At 35.2% G+C, this 19325-nt stretch overlaps 6 non-coding genes across 6 annotated transcripts; 3 read left to right on the top strand and 3 right to left on the bottom strand.

The window, feature by feature from the left end:
• Positions 1-1233: 1233 nt before the first annotated feature.
• Positions 1234-1303, top strand: TRNAC-GCA (transfer RNA cysteine (anticodon GCA)). The gene has a single exon. It is a non-coding gene; the product is annotated as a tRNA-Cys (tRNA).
• A 3044-nt stretch (positions 1304-4347) lies between these two features.
• Positions 4348-4429, bottom strand: TRNAY-GUA (transfer RNA tyrosine (anticodon GUA)). Its single transcript has one exon. It is a non-coding gene; the product is annotated as a tRNA-Tyr (tRNA).
• Positions 4430-4934: 505 nt separating this feature from the next.
• TRNAT-GGU (transfer RNA threonine (anticodon GGU)) lies at positions 4935-5006 on the bottom strand. Its single transcript has one exon. It is a non-coding gene; the product is annotated as a tRNA-Thr (tRNA).
• Positions 5007-7484: 2478 nt separating this feature from the next.
• On the bottom strand, positions 7485-7555 carry TRNAG-GCC (transfer RNA glycine (anticodon GCC)). Its single transcript has one exon. It is a non-coding gene; the product is annotated as a tRNA-Gly (tRNA).
• Positions 7556-8380: 825 nt separating this feature from the next.
• Positions 8381-8468, top strand: TRNAS-UGA (transfer RNA serine (anticodon UGA)). The gene has a single exon. It is a non-coding gene; the product is annotated as a tRNA-Ser (tRNA).
• Positions 8469-12073: 3605 nt separating this feature from the next.
• TRNAS-GCU (transfer RNA serine (anticodon GCU)) lies at positions 12074-12161 on the top strand. Its single transcript has one exon. It is a non-coding gene; the product is annotated as a tRNA-Ser (tRNA).
• Positions 12162-19325: the final 7164 nt, after the last annotated feature.

The raw sequence follows: 19325 nt of genomic DNA, 5'->3' as shown, positions 1-19325 counted from the left end.
ACCTACAAATCCCTCGAATTGGATCTGACTAAATCCGGGTATTGTGGACATTCCCTCGTTTCCATTCCGGAGCATCTTAATCTTAAGTTTCCTGTTTATCAAAGAAAAATTCCATTATCAGCTCACTCTTCATCAATCCCTCTGGATCGATCTAGCAATCATGGAATCTATATTCTGTTTACTGAATCACATGAAATTCTAGGGAACTCCACATACGTATTTCATATATGTATTTCATACATATGAATAGAGACCATTTGGACGAAAGTTCGAGTTTGCCAGGGGTACAAATGAAATGAAAATGAATTGATAAAACATTCCTAAAAAAAAAAATTCTGCCACTTATACTTTATGTTATGATATTCTAATCAGATTGGATGGCAAAGATTTCTCATTTTATCTCCTTTCTATGAATGTAATAAAGCCGTAATATAATATACTAGAAAGTTTGACTTTACTTCGATTTAGAATAGCGTGCTTACTTTAATTTCTCAAAATAATTTGAGGGTTCTTTTTTATTTCGGATCGGAGTAGTATAATTACTAGAAAATTCAGTATTTCATTGTGGAATTCTAAAATCAAGTAAGTCCCTTTTTTAAGTACATGCCAATCTAGTTATCCACCTCTCCCCATATCCATGCTTTTCTTTTATCGTAATTTCACTTGGGTAGGCCAAGATAGTAAGGTTATACTCTATATCAGAGCAAATTTCCTTTTTTTATTCAAGATATTTAATTTAATACTTTTAAAAATTAAAGCATGATTCTCCATAGAGATATGTACATAAAGGGGATCTTTGGATAATAATGCTGTTCGGACCTAAAGTTTACCTATACACGGATTAAGCATAAAGTCATACTATTTTATTATGCCATTGAAGGGGGGGGAGATAATACCGATTTAAGAGTAGTTCACTACTGCAATAAAAAAAAGAGAATTCTAGTTAACGGTTCCAATTTATTCTGAATTTTGCAGCCTGTGAATAGAAATCCACTTTTTCTTCTTTTTCATCTCAATAGAAAGAAATGGGAAGTTTTATTGTGTTAACAATGTATGTTTTAAGATAGAATCTATCGAGGAGAATAATAGAAACTGGATCAAAAAAAGCAGGAATAGATTTTTTGAAAAAGATTGGAAAAAAGTAAGTAGAATTATATTCAAAATAAAAGGGGCTTTTCGTAAGAAAACGTGGATGAATACTTGCTGTTTTCTAGATTTTTGATCGGATTTTTTGGCGGCATGGCCAAGCGGTAAGGCAGGGGACTGCAAATCCTTTATCCCAGTTCAAATCTGGGTGCCGCCTGATCAATAAAATACTTAGGTTTTTTTTATAGTGCTGATCGAATTCGATCAATTTTTACTTCGCATAAGTTCGGGCAAGAGAGTAACTGGGCCTGCCGATACTGGGTTTAGAGAAACCATACCATAGTTCTATCCTCAAACTAGGGTTAGGGTTTGTTTTGACGGTAGTGGCCAAATGGTTATCAATAGGGGTGAGGTAGTGTTTCCTTATTCTTTTATTATATGAATTTGAATTGGTTCTTAATTGAGATTCGATTTGATAATTTTAAAATACGAGGATAAGATGTCAGAAATCTTGGTATCCAAAGAAAGGTCCCTAAGGGGCATTCTTTTTTTTTTTCAATCTAAGATTCAAGAAGGGACTCCACGAAAGAATATCAAGACTTACTAATTATTATACATTTTTTTATCGTACATCTTATGTTACCTACATACACTAAAGTAAGGACTACTTAATTTTAATTCTAACGAGAATCAGATTAAATAGGTCGATCAAAATCAATTTAGGAGTTGTGTTATGGATAAAATCTCTTCCTCTTCATTCTTTCATAGAATGATACAAAGCAAGGCTGCAGGGTTTAGGTCAAAAATAAACATTAGGTAAGGTAGGTATCCAATAAATATTTATCTATCGTTAATTTTATGGTATATTCGGGCGTCCTTTGCTTAAAAAAAAAAAAAGAGTAACAAAAGGAATAAAAAATCTTCCTATTCCCGCTTCTTCTATTCAGGACATCATTCCCGTACTCTTTCTTTTTTAAGGAAAAAAGGGCTATAGTATCGTATTTTTAATGCTCTCTAATTCTACCAGAATTCCTATAAGAATTTGTTAGGAGTAAATTCCTTGAACTGATTGATCCATGGCCTTAGGGCGGAATCCCTTTTTGACTCTGTACCCTTGATTCCACTATGATTATTGATCAATAGTAGAATAGAATAATCCCTTCATAGAAATAGGAGACATAATTTAGATGGATATAGTAAGTCTCGCTTGGGCTGCTTTAATGGTAGTCTTTACATTTTCTCTTTCACTAGTAGTATGGGGAAGGAGTGGACTCTAGGGATACTACTAATTGATTAAGTAATCAAATTGTTGTATCAATTCTTTTCATTAATGGATCATTTTGCATTAATCATTTTGTCAAACGTTATTCTTTAATCTTTTTCTTTAGTTTTGTTTCACTCCTGTAAGAAACTCTTGTATTGTAAGTTGTAATGTAAGAAAGAGCCATTATACCAATTCATAATTTCTACTAGAAATGACGAATGGTTAAAAAAAGTTCTATACATAAGAAAATTCGACTTTCTTCCACGGAACTATTCACGGCATATCACACATTTTCCATTTCCTTTTACTTTTTACTATAGTCTATTCTTAATATTATTTTTCTTTCCTTCCATGGATTCTTTGGTCAAGAATTGTCTTAGATTTTTTTATTTTGACCTGATTGAAATTAAGTGGATGCAATGAAAAAAGAAATTGAATTAGACTACTTAACTATTTCAATCTACTAATCTATTCTATGTAGATTCAAAGATAATATAATAGAAAGAATCTAAAGTGTCGTAGAAAAAACTATATGTAGTTCTTTCTACCACACTTTAAGATTCCAACCAGATCCTTTCATTTAAGACTTGGATTTTTTTTATTTAATCCCTTTTTAATTTCTTCAATGATTAATTGGAATTCCAATTAATTATTTTGGCTGACTGTTTTTACATAAATAATAAGTAAAAAAGAAGTAGGAACTAGAATGAACAGTGCAGTAGCAATAAATGCGAGAATATTGACTTCCATAACCTCTTTATTTTTTATTTTCACAATAACTCGGGATGTAATCCCATGGAGAGGAAAAAGGGGTATCTTGTAAATTCAAGGGTAGGGCTTGCATTCTGATAATACTGAATCAATTCAATATTATGAATATCGGATCTATCAAATCAATTCATGGATGAGAGTTATATTTCACGGATGAGAGTTATATAGTATAACATAGGAAGATCCTCTATCCACACTAAGACCAAAATGGGTTTTTTGATTGGATTAGGAATTCCCTCTTTTTTAATCCTTTTCTACTTTTTCTTTTCTATATCTCTAACCCACGAGCTTTCTTAATCTTCTACTTTCTTAATCTTATACAATTTCCCTTCCTTTTTCTTATAGTTATACATACAATTATGTATGTATTATATGACCAACTTTCTATGGGTCACATAGACATCCAAATAAGCAGTAGAAGTGAGATGGGGAAAAGAGGTCTGAAATAAAAAGGGAATACGATTTATGTATGGATTCCGGTAAAATACCGGTACTCTATTCCATAAGAGTGGAATAGGAAATTAAGATGAGGATGGTATCATCATAAAGAAAGATAGAGTAATATAATATCCTAAATTCTACTAATCCACATATCGTATGTGTGTCTTTCTTTATCTTTATCGATCGGGAGTAGTGAAAAAAAATTCCTATATGCCTTCCCTCCCTCTTTAATGAGGGATGCAAAATAAAAAAGTGAAGTAAGGGTGCCCTGTGGGTATTTGATCTTGCTCCCTGCCCCTTTTTTTCATGGAAAAAGGAAATATCAATTTCTCCATTCATTGAACCCTAGTTCGGGACTGACGGGGCTCGAACCCGCAGCTTCCGCCTTGACAGGGCGGTGCTCTGACCAATTGAACTACAATCCCCGCGGGGTGTATGGCATACCCATTCTTAAATAGAACCATAAGAAGATTCGATTCGTCTTTCGTACTCTAAGAAATAGACGAATCATATACTACATACCCACATATTATATTATACGTGGGTATAGTGAGAGTGACATAACTAGTATGTCGTGATTTTTTATCACTAAAAATGGATAATAATCCAGCCTTCAATAAGAAAAACTCTTTTGTTTGTAAGAAAGGAATGAGAGAGATATGGATTAGAAAAAAAAAATTTCCCTTTTTTCTTTATCTTTTATTTCTATAGATCAGACATTTTATTTTATGGAAGGAAAAACAAAAGGATTTAGTTCATACTCACGAAGCCCTAGATTTTTGGTTTGGGCCGAGCTGGATTTGAACCAGCGTAGACATTGTCAACGAATTTACAGTCCGTCCCCATTAACCACTCGGGCATCGACCCAGGAAGAATTTATTCTAGGGTTTTTGCTAATCTATGATTAACCTCCTTTCATAATACTCCCTACCCCCAGGGAAGTCGAATCCCCGCTGCCTCCTTGAAAGAGAGATGTCCTGAACCACTAGACGATAGGGGCATCACTAGACGATAGGGCCATATACAACCGCTCGTGATTATACTATAATCATAGTATGAGCAGTTTTTGGAATTGTCAATATACTCGAAAAGTATAAATAGATCCAAAGCAAAGAGTTTTTCCAACTTTTCTGTTATGTTTTCATCTAGGATTTTTTTTAGTTGATCGTTATAGATTAATTCTCCGTGCTTCATTTAGTGTTCAGACCAAAAATGCATCCATCCCGCACTAAGTCATAAAATTCTCTAAAAATATAGAGAAAGTTTCAAAAAACAAAGAACAAAAGTGAATCAATTTAGTAGAAAAGTACTCTATCAGATTCGAACCAACGACTTACGTCTTAGCACGAGATTACTCTACCACTAATTAAAAAGCCCTTTATCGGATTTGAACCGATGACTTATGCCTTACCATGGCATTACTCTACCACTGAGTTAAAAGGGCTTTTTATTTAATTCAAAAATTAGCCACTTGGATTTCCCATTATGGGTCTACTGCATAATGTACATATTATATATATAATATATAGAGATAGAGAGAGAGACATTATGTAGAGATTGTATATGTATATATCGATATCTTGAGAGCTCAAAATAAAATTAATAAAAAAAAAACATACCCTACATAACATATCCAACTCTTCTTGGTTCAGGGTTTTCCGTTTCCGAAGACTAGTAAAATAGGCGGATTCTGGAACCCCAAGGATTCAACGGTATATGGATATGGAAAATATAAGATTTCCGATCCTAGCGGGAAAAGGCGGGGAACAGATACCCAATAGGATATAGGATCCTTGGGAGGAACTTTTGGTAATGGCCTTGATCCTCTATGCTATTTTTTATGTGTTCTTAGTTCTATTGAACTTTTTTCATTCTTTTAAACAAGAATCTAATAAACTAGAATTGAGTCAGTGGAAAAAAGGAGAGAGAGGAAAGTGTTAAATGGAGAGAGTCGACTAATCAGAGACTTTTAGGATCTTCTTTACATCAGGTAAATCTGTCGGCCCTGTCCGTTTTTTCTTTAAGTTACGACTCTTTGCTGCTTACTTCTATCAAGCCATAGGGAAAGTCTATGATGAATTTGGAAAACTCATCTCACTCTTACTCTATGGCTCGGACTTAATGGGGGAAGAAAACATCTTCCATAATTTCTTTTTTGTTCAATTCTGGACAAAAAAGAAAAGGAAAAAGGAATTTATAGGGACAGTGTTACCCCCTATATCCCCTAGTTTATATTGTAGGAATAATAAAACAATTTAGCAGTCTGACACACTTACGTCCTTGCAAAGTAAATAATTATTATTGTAGTCGTAACCGTAGAATAGGATCCTAATCAAAATAAATACATTTGGTTCAGGCGCTATTAGCATGGTAAGAAAAGATTTTTTTTACAGACCAGAGGGGCTATCTAAATCCTAAAGTAAAGGCGAGCGATCGAAGTAGAAGTACCAACGGCTCAGTGTCATGAACCTTCTCCATCTGATTCAATAAGGGGGAATTAGCCTTCTTGTCAAATGGCTATCCTTGACAAAGGGTACCATTTATACCATAATCTACAATGTAGCGGGTATAGTTTAGTGGTAAAAGTGTGATTCGTTCTATATAATAACTGAATTTGAAATGATATACTTAAGGCATCCTTAAGTTTTTTATTTTTATATTCCGATGAAAACTTTAGTTCTTATAAAGGATTAAATCCTTTTCCTCTCAATAGCATATTGAGGAAGAATATACATTCTGGCGATTTGTATCCAAAGACTAATTTAAATTGCATCCAAAATAAAAATAGGATTATGAGTACAGAGTCGCGAAGCATAATTTTGCATTGGATTAAGTATTCCAATTTTGAAAATATGAGTAAAGGATCTATGGATGAAGATACAAAAAAGTTGATTTCCAATCGTAACTAAATCTTCTTAAAATAAGGAATAAGGAAGCCAAATAGCTAAAAAACGATAGTTTTGGTTTACTAGAACCATCCGCATATTGTTTAAGCTCGGTGGAAACCCAATTCTTTTCCTCAGGATCTCTTGAATGAAATTAGGGAACGAAGTAAGTAGATTAGATGGATTTAGATAGAATTTCTATCTCCTACTCTATAAGGATCATCTAGAAAGCGGAGAGCTTTGGTTCCATTCAAATAGAAAAGCTGACATAGATGTTAAGTGGTGAGAATATCCATAAAGGAGCCGAATGAAATCAAATTTCATGTTCGGTTTTGAATTAGAGACGTTAAAAATAATCAACCAACGTCGACTATAACCCCTAGCCTTCCAAGCTAACGATGCGGGTTCGATTCCCGCTACCCGCTCCATTCTGTATAAAAGGAGTATTCTCTTTGTCTAGACATGTTAGAGGCTTGTATTCAAGCCTTTTTTGTCCACCAGTTTCTGGTACTCCAGAGCGGAGTAGAGCAGTTTGGTAGCTCACGAGGCTCATAACCTTGAGGTCACGGGTTCGATTCCCGTCTCCGCACTTAGCAGTCTGTATAAAAGGACTATTCTATTTCTCTAGATATGGTAGAGGGGCGTATCCAACCCTTTTTTATTCATTAGTTCCCGGCCCTAGAGGGCAAAATTGAGCAGTTTGCGAAGTCACTTGCCTTCAAAAAAAGAAGGCGCAAGGCTTCTCCCTACCCTGCAGAAAATAAAAATGAAACGAAAGGGACAGTCTACCTCTCTCTTCCCTTTAAAAAAAGTTTGCCCGTTGTTTGTCTCAGTTAATACCCAATTTTTGGAGCTCTGTTGGCGAGTTCTATTTCTGCCTCCGGAGCGCCCTCTTTTTTGAGTGGGATGCAAAGGAAGGGTAAGATAGTAAGGGATACGGCACTAGACTAACACCTAATTAATACTTAATTTAATATAAGTAGTTAAACAGTTAACTAGACTAAACTTTTTATCATAGTACTTTGATAAATTAAGCGGGCGAGCGGCGGGAATCGAACCCGTATCTTCTCCTTGGCAAGGAGATATTTTACCATTGAACTACGCTCGCTACGGTATGATATTTTATAGCGTATATCCGCCTGGGTCGACCTTCTATGTCTGGGTCGACCGTTTCATTTCATTTTCTATTATATTAGAGTTTTCCTTTTTTTATTATCTGTGAATGAATATTCTAATGGGAATGGAATTTCATAATACTGAAAGAGAAGAGCTAGCAATTCGGAACGCAAATTGCGTTTTAATACGTCTCACTATTCTAATTTTTTAGAAGAAATGGCCTTTATTATTTCTTTTTTATGGGGTTAATAAATATTAACCAAATTTAATTTAAGAAATGAGAGAATTCAGAATAGCTACGAGAAAGACTAGTCCAATCCATAACGATGTACCGGAAAATACAACATTTTTATTATTTGACCAACCATCAGGAGAAGCAAATACAAGGGGTACACTAATTACTAAGACTGAGGAAGTCGCAATTAATGCAAAAACAGCTAATTGGAAAGCAATAGTCATATTTCTAATCCTCCAAGCTACCATCAAATAAAGTTGACTACATATTTGATCCCTCACTTAAACCAAAATTGTAAAAAAATACAAGAAGTAGGAGGGGTTTAATCATGAATCCATTGATTCTTCTCTTTAATTCAAATTTATTACTTAAACCGCTTTTTTATTTGGATATGGGGGTGAGAAGAGATTATTTACTCTTTATTTCACAAGCGGGTATAGCGGATCCTGTATCCGTGTATACAGTATACAGAGATATATCGAAAAGGAACTTGTATCTGATATCTTTCTAGAGGCTAATAAATCTTTTTATTTTTTATATGGCTATGTTCTATTTGTAGGAGTAAAATAAGGATTAGGCTGTGGAGAGATGGCTGAGTGGTTGATAGCTCCGGTCTTGAAAACCGGTATAGTTCTAGGAACTATCGAGGGTTCGAATCCCTCTCTCTCCTTTTGCTTATTGAATACGTTTGTTTCTTTCATTTTTTTTTTCTGTCCCTTATCTTTCTTTCATAAAAAGGAATGAATGGCTCGGCTAGATGGAATAACCGAGCCAGAACAGAAAAAAAGTAGAACAGGTATAAATAAGAAAATCTTAGTTAAGAGGGTTCATGTAAAGAACAGGTTCCAAATCACGATCGATTCCCTTTTCAAACCTGCTGCAGCAGCTCGGGCTCTTCCTGCATGCCATAAATGGCCCACAAAAAAGAAGAATCCTAGAACAAAATGAGAAGTTGATAACCAACTTCTAGGAGAGACATAATTAACTGCATTGATCTCGGTAGCTACGCCACCCACGGATTTAAAGAGCCTAAAGGAGCGTGGGTCATATATTCTGCTGAGCGTCGTTCTTGCCAAGGTTGTATGTCTTTTTTCAACCTACTCAAGTCCAAACCGTTGGGGCCCCTTAGAGGTTCTAACCATGGAGCACGAAGGTCCCAAAACGCATAGTTTCCCCTCCAAAGATAACCTCCCCAGTTGGGGAACGCATTAGATATTTACCTAAACCTGTGGGTCCTTGAGCGGATCCCACATTAGCTCCAAGACGCTGGTCTCTAACTAGAAAAGTAAATGCTTGAGCTTGAGAAGCTTCTGGCCCGGTGGGTCCATAAAACTCACTCGGATAAGCTGTATTATTGAACCATACAAAACAACAAGCGATAAAACCAAAGACAGATAAAGCAGCTAAACTATAAGACAAGTAAGCTTCTCCAGACCATACAAATGCACGGCGAGCCCATGCGAAGGGTTTGGTTAAAATATGCCAAATTCCGCCAAATACACAAATAAAACCCAACCATACATGCCCACCAATTATATCTTCTAAATCATCTACACTAACAATCCACCCTTCTCCACCAAAAGGAGATTTTAGTAAATAACCAAATATAACACTGGGGGCTAAGGGTCAAATTGGTAATTTTTCTTACATCTCCCCCCCCAGGGGCCCAGGTATCATATACACCGCCAAAATAAAGAGCCTTGAGTACTAGAAGAAAAGCACCTAGACCCTAACAAAATTAAGTGAATACCCAAAATTGTAGTCATTTTATTTCTATCTTTCCAGACATAACCAAAGAATGGAAAAGATTCCTCAAGAGTCTCGGGTCCCAGAAGCGCGTGATAAATGCCACCGAAGCCTAAGACTGCGGAGGAAATTAGGTGAAGTACGCCAGATACAAAGTACGGAAAAGTATCTAGAACTTCCCCCCTGGCCCTACTCCCCAACCTAGAGTAGCTAAGTGTGGAAGTAAAATCAACCCTTGTTCATACATGGGCTTTTCTGGTACGAAATGGGCCACTTCAAATAGGTTCATTGCTCCGGCCCAGAATACGATTAATCCGGCATGGGCTACATGAGCTCCAAGCAGTTTACCGGACAAATTGATAAGTCTGGCATTCCCAGCCCACCAAGCAAAGCCGGTGGTTCTTGGTCACGACCAGCTAAAACGAAAGTTCCATTAAAGAGCGTTTCCACGTGGTAGAACCTCCTCAGGGAATATAAGATTTTCATGAGGCTGATCCTGAGCTGCCATCCACGCACGAATACCCTCGTTTAAAAGAATATTTTTGGTGTAGAAAGTCTCAAATTCAGGATCTTCCGCTGCACGGATTTCCTGGGAAACAAAGTCATAGGCACGTAAGTTCAGAGCCAAGCCAACTACGCCAATAGCACTCATCCATAAACCGGTGACGGGTACAAATAGCATAAAGAAATGTAACCAACGTTTATTGGAAAAAGCAACACCAAAGATTTGGGACCAAAAGCGGTTAGCAGTGACCATGGAATAAGTTTCTTCAGCTTGAGTTGGGTTAAAAGCACGGAAGGTATTTGCACCATCACCGTCCTCAAATAGAGTGTTTTCTACGGTCGCTCCATGAATAGCGCATAGCAGAGCCGCACCTAATACTCCGGCAACTCCCATCATATGAAATGGGTTCAACGTCCAATTATGAAATCCTTGGAAGAAAAGGATGAATCGAAATATCGCTGCTACGCCAAAACTCGGCGCAAAGAACCAACCAGATTGCCCCAGTGGATAAATAAGGAATACAGAAACAAAAACAGCAATTGGACCAGAGAATGAGATTGCATTATAAGGCCGCAATTGAACAGACCGAGCAAGTTCAAATTGGCGTAACATGAAACCTATTAGTGCAAAAGCCCCGTGGAGAGCTACAAAAGTCCATAGACCGCCTAATTGACACCAACGAGTAAAATCTCCTTGTGCTTCGGGCCCCCATAGTAGCAACAAAGAGTGTGCTAAACTATTGGCAGGGGTAGAAACTGCTGCGGTTAAGAAATTACAACCTTCCAAATAGGAACTAGCCAATCCATGGGTATACCAAGAAGTTACAAAAGTTGTCCCTGTAAACCAACCCCCTAAAGCGAAATAAGCACAAGGAAAGAGCAATAGGCCAGACCATCCTACAAAAACGAAACGGTCCCTTCGTAACCAGTCATCCATAGTATCAAATAGATCATTTTCTTCTTTAGGAATTCTACCAAGGGCTATAGTCATAGTGATCCTCCTATTCAATTACTTCAACCATTTCCGAGCACCTCATATCACTTTCCAAGGCATATGATAGTTTTATTATCTGTGGGACGATTTCTTTGTCGTTCAATGCCCTTTTTCAATGGTCTCGAAGAGAGAAATTTCCCATTTTTATCTATGGAGTCACAGTCACAACCGAGGTCGTGGTAAATCCATGAATTTGATTCGATTTGTTTTTCTTATACTATTTGTTTTTCTTATACTATAGAAATAGAAATAAATTGTTTTTCTTATACTATAGAAAGAAATAAACCTTTGAATTCAGCATTATTCCAAGACTCCTATTTCAAAGTCTATCTTTTAAGGGAAAAATGAAAATAAAAGTAACCCTTCTTTTCCCATTCCCTCTCTATTGCATGGGTGGAAGAACTAAAATAGAGGATTCTGAAAAAAAAATGGACCTTCGAAATCCAATTTTATGTGTAGCGCAAAGGAGTTGCGATTTCTTCTTATTCCTATAGAACATCTAGTAACAAGAATATGAAATCGTAAATAGCGAAAAATTCTTGTCTTGCGCGGTCTAAGTCTAAGGAAATAAAAAAAATTCGCTTATACAATTTCATCTACATCGAATTTATATATCAGAATAGCGGATAGAGGCATCATTAAAGGAGTCAGGTCTACTTACTTTATGCTTCTTTCCAATTTTATGGTGGATTTGATAAGAACCCTTTTTGCTTTCTTGATAAATAATCGACAAAAAAAGCGTTTTTTTTTATATAACCTGCTTGTTTTATTATAATTATAACAAGTCCTATATGGAAATGCCCGCTAAAGAGAAAATCTATTTGATTGTCTCTCGGCCAATATCGATTTTAGAAAGAAAAAACAAGAATTTTCTTCTTTTTTATTAACATTAAGAAAAAAGAATATAATTAAAATGGAATTGGCAATATAATTTTTATAGACTTTTGAAAGAAAAAAAGGGGGTTTTTTGCAACCGTTATTTCTTATTTCTTGCCTATATCATATCACGGAAACCTTTCGCTTTGGAACGTGGAGAGATGGCTGAGTGGACTAAAGCGGCGGATTGCTAATCCGTTGTACAATTTTTTTGTACCGAGGGTTCGAATCCCTCTCTTTCCGCTCCCTTGGATCATTTGGGACTTTCGAATTGGAAAGAATTCTGACCCCGGATTTTCTCATAGATAAATGTACGAAACAAATCCAATAAGAAAAAAAAAAAACTGAATTTTTACTCCTCGCGTCCAGGATTCCGTCCTGGGTCATTAGATAAGAATCCAAAGATAAAGAGTGAAACAAAGAATATCACTACTGTATAAACAAAAAGTTTGAGAGTAAGCATTACATAATCTCCAAGATTTTTTTTTAAGGAATAGATTACCAGTTTTTCCTTACCACACGGATCCACTAGGATGGTTTTTTTTTTATACCTAAAAATGCAAAAAAGAATTCTTGAAAAAAATTGCAAGAATTCTTTTATAATAAGCACTCTTATCAATAGCAAAAATAGGGTTAGGTGGTTAGGTATTGTGTAGGTACCTTTAGGTACCTGCTCAACCTAGGTGCAGGGGAGTAGAAAGGCTGATCCAAATTTATTGCTGTAGCTACCCATTCAATGTAGAAGAATTTAAATTTTAGAATCGAAGGTTCATAATATAAAAATATAAACTTCTCGGCTTTTACCCATTTTTAAATTTTTTTGGAATGAACACATCATTCAATTTGGCATACAGAGTACTAAAGATTTCATCGAAAAAAAACTTACAGCAGCTTGCCAAACAAAGGCTAATAGAAAAAAGAATAGAGGTATAACAGGCATAATATCCACGATTGGATTGAAAATAGCATAAGCTTCGGGTAATTTGGCAAAGAAAAAACTAGTAGGATAAAGAACAGAATTAAAACAGATACAGGTTAAACTAAGTATATTAGGCATAACAAGCATTTCATTCTTGTAGAGTAAATAATTGGATTTTTCTTGAGTTATTTTTTTAAGGGAAAGAAGGAAAAGGCAGATTCAAAATCTTTTTTCTTCGGACTTTCCCAAACACAAAATACCTCCTTGTATTTGCACTCTCAAATGAGAGTGGAATAAATTCGACTTTCATATAATATCTTAATAGAATTCCATGTAATGATCAATGCATTTTTTTGATTCTATATTATCCGCATGTGTAGAATACTAGCAAGAGAATATCCCTCCTTTTTTATGTAATTGAAATGGTATTGACGAATAACAAATAAACATACTAGTGTTTATTAGTGTCGCATAAAACCCGAAATGGGGCGTGGCCAAGTGGTAAGGCAGCGGGTTTTGGTCCCGTTACTCGGAGGTTCGAATCCTTCCGTCCCAGATTGTTTCTGATGAAACAAACGGTGAAATCATATAGTATTCCGTACGAGACAAAAGTTTATTAAAGAGAATAATGATATCTTATTCTTTCTCAGAAAACATAATAAAGTCTTAAGTCCAGTCAAATTGACTATCTTTATTTTCATGAAAAAATGGGATCTATCAAGCACATTCAGGATATGCCTCTACTATAAAATAAAATCACTTAGTCATATTTTTTTCTTCCTTTTGGTATTCGAGTTGAAGAAGTACGAGAATTCTATAACTACCAAAACTTTCAATCTTTTCATTGGAATAGTTTATTTAGTTATTATAGTTAATTGTTTTTGGTACTGAAAAAATATATTACTACTAGAATTCTAATTCTAGTAATTAAATTAATTAAACTTTTTTGGAGGTTGATAGTTTATTTATTGAGGAAGAGTCAATCCTTCTTTTCTCACTTCAAGATTGATCATCTCGAGCCATCCGTTGAGGGTGGAAATTTAAGAATAAATAAGTTTTAAGCAAACTTGTTTAGTCGTCTTTTTCAAACTATGTTTCATTCATATGATAGAATTTTAATATGGGTTTAAATAAATTGGATCTTGGCGGAGGCTTCCCGGATAAATACTTACTTTCTTTTATCCATATTGCTCCATAGATAGCAAGTTTTAATTAGTATAAAAAAACTAAACCAATGACTATTCATGATTCCATCCATATTGGATCAATTCTCTATACCACTTTGCAATGAAAAGAGGAATGTTTGTTATGGTAAAACTTCGTTTAAAACGATGTGGTAGAAAGCAACGTGCGACTTGAAGGACATGATCGATTGTGGATTTTTCTATCCATCATTTTCCATAGTAATGAAAATGCTCTTGGCTCGACATAGCCTGTTCTATTCGTTCCGAACCAAATTTGCGCTGGGTTTAAGTAACATAGTACACGATGGAGCTCGAGAGGACAGAATTTTTTTTATCAAGGGAAAGAATCTAGGGTTAGTGAAAACTAATAAATTAGGCCAACTTTGTCAGTCTATCCTTAATATAGAAATAAATCGAAAGGTTAAAATAAGAATAAAGTCCAATAAAAGTATATCAGAATCAATCCCTCTTATTAGATTTCTATAGAAGAGATAAATGCTTTATCGAAGGAAATAAGAAAAAAGGGTATGTTGCTACTCTTTTGAAAGAAAAAAATAGGAATTCCCGAAGTAATGTCTAAACCCAAGGATTTCACAAATCAAAGATAAAGGATTCCAGAACAAGTAAACACAATTTTCAATTGTCTCAACAACAGAGTTGGATCAGAATAAGGAATAAAAGTCAATTCGTTCGAAATGAGACAAAGAAAAGAGTTTAAAGACGACTCAAAAATTTTGGAAGGATTTTGCCTTCGAAGTTTGTCAGGCAAAATTAGCCCACTTGAGTCATGAGTATAAATGAAATTTGTTTTTTCTGTAAGGAAATTAATGCACGTCATAGTCTAATTTCTATTATTATCGACAGAAATTCGAATCATTTTCTCGAGCCGTATGAGGAGAAAACCTCCTATACGTTTCTAGGGGGGGGCGTTGTTTATCTACATCTATCCCAATAAGCTGTCTATCGAATCGTTGCAATTGATGTTCGATCTCGAAGAGAAGGAAGAGATCTTCAAAAAGTAGGTTTTTATGATCCGATAAAGAATCAAACTTGTTTAAATGTTCCAGCTATTCTCTATTTCCTTGAAAAGGGTGCTCAACCAACAAGAACTGTTTATGATATTTTAAGGAAGGCGGAATTCTTTAAAGAAAAAGAAAGAACTTTGAGTTAATTGAAGAACTAAATGAATCAAAAAGTAGGATAGGAGAAGATTATTAGTATTCCTAGTTGTCTAATTATTTAGACACAATTTACCTCTTTTTTAATCCTATTTGGATTTATATTATATCGTGCCAATTCAACATAAGCCCCTATTTTATTTACTTTTTCTATCTAATTTGTTTTCTTACCATTGTATTTCCATTGACAAAGGTCTATTGAACAAATAGAATTTGTAGATAGATGGGTCTCTTTATCCTCACTCCATATTCAATTTTTCCGCCTACACTTCGCTCAAATGATAAGGGTGTTCCTCTTGCATGTATTCTCATACAATATAATATATATTTTTTTTTAATAAAAATCGCTAAAAATAAGGAGAATTTGGCCATCGTGATTAGGGTCGCTCTTTTTTTAACTTTACTTTAGTGGAATTTAACCGGACCTGTTCGTTTTGGCATTTGAGTGTTTTTCATGGTCGATAAAAAAATCTTTTGATGTCTTGCTAGTTCAATGTTTTGACAGAAGCGCGCGGTGTAATTCCATTGATTTTTGGATTTCGATCGTATCTAAGATCCTTTTTTTATCTGGGTTGCTAACTCAATGGTAGAGTACTCGGCTTTTAAGTGCGACTATGATCTTTTACACATTTGGATGAAACAACAAATTCGTCCAGACTCTTGGTAGAGTCTAGAAGACCACGACTGATCCTCAAAGGTAATGAATGGAAAAAATAGCATGTCGTAATAAAATCAATCTTTTTTGAATGGAATCCAAAATTACGATTTTCTGGGTCTAATGAATAAATGGATAGAGCCTGGCTCCAATTCTGGTAAAATAAAAAGCAACGAGCTGAACTTCCTAATTGGAATGATTCCCCGCTCTAATTAGACGTTAAAAATAGATTAGTGCCGGATGCGGGGAAAGGTTGGGTTTTCCTATGAGTGGACCCTTTATTTTTTCTTTTTTTTTTTAGAAATCCTAATTATTCTTGATTATGGATTGAATAAGGGATGTTATGGATTGAATGTGTAAAAGAAGCAGTATATTGATAAAGAGGCTGTATTCCAAAGTCAAAAGAGCGATTGGCCTGCAAAAATAAAAAACTTGTTCTGTTCTTTTTTTTTAATTAGAACAAACATAAACTAATTGGGTAGAAAAGGAGCAGAAAAAGATCTGTGGATTAGACTCCCTTTCTTTCCAGGGTTTGTATTAAAAATGCAACACCCTGTTCTGACCATATTGCACTATGTATCATCATTCGATAAACCGAGAAATGCTTCTTCTCTCTGATTCAAGTAGAAATACAAATGGAAAAATTCGAAGGGTATTCAGAAAAACATAAATCTCGTCAACAATACTTTGTCTACCCACTTCTCTTTCAGGAATATATTTATGCATTTGCCCACCATTATGGATTAAATGGTTCTGAACCTGTGGAAATAGTTGTTAGTTGTAATAACAAGAAATTTAGTTCACTACTTGTGAAACGTTTAATTATTCGAATGTATCAGCAGAATTTTTTGGATAACTCGGTTAATCATCCTAACCAAGATCGATTATTGGATTACAAAAATTATTTTTATTCTGAGTTTTATTCTCAGATTCTATCTGAAGGGTTTGCGATCGTTGTGGAAATCCCATTCTCGCTACGGGAATTATTTTGTCCGAAAGAAAAAGAAATACCAAAGTTTCAGAATTTACGCTCTATTCATTCAATATTTCCCTTTTTAGAAGACAAATTTTTGCATTTGGATTATCTATCACATATAGAAATACCCTATCCTATCCATTTGGAAATCCTGGTTCAACTCCTTCAATACCGTATCCAAGATGTTCCATCTTTGCATTTATTGCGATTCTTTCTCAACTATTATTCGAATTGGAATAGTTTTATTACTTCAATGAAATCCATTTTTTATTTTCAAAAAGAAAATAAAAGACTGTTTCGATTCCTATATAACTCTTATGTATCAGAATATGAATTTTTTTTGTTGTTTCTTCGTAAACAATCTTCTTGCTTACCATTAGCATCTTCTGGAACTTTTCTGGAACGAATCCACTTTTCTAGGAAGATGGAACATTTTGGGATAATGTACCCTGGTTTTTCTCGGAAAACCCTATGGTTCTTTATGGATCCTCTTATGCATTATGTTCGATATCAAGGAAAGGCAATTCTTGCATCAAAAGGCACTTTTTTTTTGAAGAAGAAATGGAAATGCTACCTTATCAATTTCTGGCAATATTATTTCTGTTTTTGGACTCAGCCGCGAAGAATCCATATAAACCAATTAGCAAACTCTTGCTTCGATTTTATGGGGTACCTTTCAAGTGTACCAAAAAGTTCTTTGTTAGTAAGGAATCAAATGCTGGAGAAGTCATTTCTAATAGATACTCGAATGAAAAAATTCGATACCATAGTCCCCGCTACTCTCCTCATAGGATACTTATCAAAAGCTCAATTTTGTACTGGATCGGGGCATCCTATTAGTAAACCCATTTGGACAGATTTATCAGATTGGGATATTCTTGATCGATTTGGTCGGATATGTAGAAATCTTTTTCATTATCATAGTGGATCTTCGAAAAAACGGACTTTGTATCGACTAAAGTATATACTTCGACTTTCATGCGCTAGAACTTTAGCTCGGAAACATAAAAGCACGGTACGAACTTTTATGCAACGATTGGGTTCGGCATTTTTAGAAGAATTTTTTTGGAAGAAGAGCAAGTTTTTTCTTTGATGTTCACCAAAACAACTCTTTTTTCTTTCTGTGGATCACACACTGAGCGTATTTGGTATTTGGATATTATACGTATCAATGACCTGGTCAACCCTCTTAATTAATCATTAGACGAAATTAAGAAACAGGAAAGGGTTGATAAATGATCAAGAAAAAACTTTTCTATTTTTCATTCTGAAATGTTCTTTTTATTATAATAAAGAGTAGGTGAATCAAGTTACTAATTAAAAAAATTAGTAGAACTTCCTCTTTGGAATAGAAATTGGCTATTTCTACATAGGGAAAGTCGTGTGCAATGAAAAATGCAAGCACGATTTGGGGAGGGATTTTTCTCTATTGTAACAAGGAAGAATTATCTACTCCATCCGACTAGTTCCGGGTTCGAGTCCCGGGCAACCCATATAGAAAAGACTCATCAAAGTTAAAAACTTTGACTCACTTCATTTACAAATACAAAATTATTGGTTTGGTTAATTTAGTTATATGGATAGCTAATCTTTGGGCTGACTTGGTTGACATTGGTATATAGTCTATGTTATACTGTTAAATAACAAGCCTTCTATTATCTATATTCTAGTTAATACGTGTGCTTGGGAGTCCTTGCAATTTGAATAAACCAAGATCTTACCATGACTGCAATTTTAGAGAGACGCGAAAGTACAAGCCTGTGGGGTCGCTTCTGCAACTGGATAACTAGCACTGAAAATCGTCTTTACATCGGATGGTTCGGTGTTTTGATGATCCCTACCTTATTGACCGCAACTTCTGTATTTATTATCGCCTTCATCGCTGCCCCTCCAGTAGATATTGATGGTATTCGTGAGCCTGTTTCTGGTTCTTTACTTTATGGAAACAATATTATCTCTGGTGCTATTATCCCTACTTCTGCGGCGATCGGATTGCACTTTTACCCAATTTGGGAAGCTGCATCTGTTGATGAGTGGTTATACAATGGTGGTCCTTATGAGCTAATTGTTCTACACTTCTTACTTGGTGTAGCTTGTTATATGGGTCGTGAGTGGGAACTTAGTTTCCGTCTGGGTATGCGTCCTTGGATTGCTGTTGCATATTCAGCTCCTGTTGCAGCTGCTACTGCTGTTTTCTTGATTTACCCTATTGGTCAAGGAAGCTTTTCTGATGGTATGCCTTTAGGAATCTCTGGTACTTTCAACTTTATGATTGTATTCCAGGCAGAGCACAACATCCTTATGCATCCATTCCACATGTTAGGTGTAGCTGGTGTATTCGGCGGTTCCCTATTCAGTGCTATGCATGGTTCCTTGGTAACCTCTAGTTTGATCAGGGAAACTACTGAAAATGAATCTGCTAATGAGGGTTACAAATTTGGTCAAGAGGAAGAAACTTATAATATTGTGGCTGCTCATGGTTATTTTGGCCGATT

Source organism: Aegilops tauschii, unplaced genomic scaffold (genome assembly GCF_002575655.3).
Source record: "Aegilops tauschii subsp. strangulata cultivar AL8/78 unplaced genomic scaffold, Aet v6.0 ptg000963l_obj, whole genome shotgun sequence".
NCBI classification, from domain to species: domain Eukaryota; kingdom Viridiplantae; phylum Streptophyta; class Magnoliopsida; order Poales; family Poaceae; genus Aegilops; species Aegilops tauschii.
Note: the sequence above shows the minus strand (reverse complement) of the source record. Positions and strands in the feature narration are given on the sequence as shown.